General features: G+C 46.7%; 1 pseudogene; it reads left to right on the top strand.

Moving 5' to 3' along the window:
• Positions 1 to 916: 916 nt before the first annotated feature.
• Positions 917 to 1,905, top strand: LOC105723749 (cytosolic arginine sensor for mTORC1 subunit 1-like; annotated as a pseudogene).

The raw sequence follows: 1,905 nt of genomic DNA, 5'->3' as shown, positions 1-1,905 counted from the left end.
TGCAACAAGGGTCTGTATATGTCGTGGTTATTTTTATCTTACGTGTTCTTGAATGTTTATATTTCAATAAACCTCTACCTCTTTGCAAAAAAAAAAAAAAAAAAAAAAAAAAAATCGAAAATATATAGAAAAAAATGGAAATTAATAAATATATGTTTCATTTCCCATGTCAAGAAGAAATCTAAAAAGAAGTAGAAAATATACAGATGTCTATAAGAATAATAGTTCAAAAATACTATTGCAAAATATATACAGTATATCTCTCTAATAAAAAAATTTACAATAAAATTTCTCTTCTAGAGATGGGCCAGCTGAGACTCAAGTAAATGTAACAAAGATATCCAGATTGAAAAAGAAGTAAAACTATCTCTACTTATACATGACCTGGGTTTTGTATACAGATAATTCAAAAGAACACCCCAGAAAACTATTAGAATTAATGAGTTCAGCAAGTTTGAAGGACAAAAATCAATATTAAAAATTAATTTTATTTATATTAGCAACGAACATTCAGTGAATGAAATTAAGAAAACAATGTGAAGTAACTTAGGAATGGAAAACCAAATACCATATGTTCTCACTTATAAGCTAAGCTGTGGTAGGCAAAAGCATACAGAATGGCAAAATGAACATTGGAGGCTCAAAAGGGGGAGGGATAAAAAACTACATATTGGGTACAACGTACACTCCTCAGCGGGTGGGTGCACTAAAGTGTCAGACTTCAGCACTACGCAATTCCTCCACGTAACCAAAAGCCTCTTCTACCCCTAATGCTACTGAAGTAAAACATATATATACCATTCCATTTCAAATGATGTCAAAAAGAATAAAATACTAAGCTATAATTTAACAAAAGAATTGCCTCCCTCGCGGCCTGGGTCTAGTCGGCGGCGGGGTCGGGTCCGCGCGGGCCGCGATGGAGCTGCACGTTGTAGAGCGCCGGGTGCGGGTGCTGAGCATCGCCGGTCCGGTCTCTGGCTCTACACACACCCACTCATCAAGCTGCTCTTTCTGCACCGCTGCAGCCGGTGCAAGTTCTTCAGCCTGACGGAGACTCCTGAGGATTACACGCTTATTGTGGACGAGGAGGGCTTTAAAGAGCTGCCCCCATCTGAGTTCCCGCAAGTAGCCGAGGCCACATGACTGGTGCTGAACGTGTCGTCTTATAGCTGTGCAGCAGTGCAGGCTGCTGGGGTCACCAAGATCGCCCGCTCGGTCATCGCACCACTGGCCGAGCACCACGTGTCTGTGCTAATGCTGTCCACTTGCCAGACTGACTTCATCCTGGTGCGGGAGCAGGACGTGTCCGTGGTGATCCACACGCTAGCCCAGGAGTTTGACATTTACTGGGAAGTGGGCGGAGAGCCCATGCCTGTGGCCAGGGACGATTCCAGCAACGGCTTTCCCCGCATTCAGTATAGGTCCAGCCCCACGGTGCATCCCATCCAGAGCCCACAGAACCGCTTCTGTGTCCTCACGCTGGACCCTGAGACGCTGCCAGCCATCACCACCACCCTCATAGATGTCCTTTGCTACTCGCACAGCACTCCCAAGGAGGCAGCCTCTAGCGGTCCTGAATCCAGTTCCATCACGTTCTTTGCCTTCTCCCTCATCGAGGGTTATATCTCCATTGTCATGGATGCTGAGACACAGACACAGTTCCCCAGTGACCTCCTGCTGACCAGCTCCTCAGGGGAGCTATGGAGGATGGTGCGCATCGGTGGACAGCCTCCGGGTTTCGATGAATGCGGCATCGTGGCACAGATCGAGGTTCCCCTGGCTGCTGCTGACATCTCCGCCTACTACATCAGCACCTTCAACTTCGACCATGCCCTGGTGCCCGAGGATGGCATCAGCAGTGCCATCGAGGTCCTCCAGCGGCTGCAGGAAGGCCTGGCTTCCTGA

Source organism: Aotus nancymaae, unplaced genomic scaffold (assembly GCF_030222135.1).
Source record: "Aotus nancymaae isolate 86718 unplaced genomic scaffold, 86718_ANA_hifiasm-v0.15.2.pri h1tg000041l, whole genome shotgun sequence".
NCBI classification, from domain to species: Eukaryota; Metazoa; Chordata; class Mammalia; order Primates; family Aotidae; genus Aotus; species Aotus nancymaae.
This window is presented reverse-complemented; position numbering and strand designations above follow the sequence as displayed.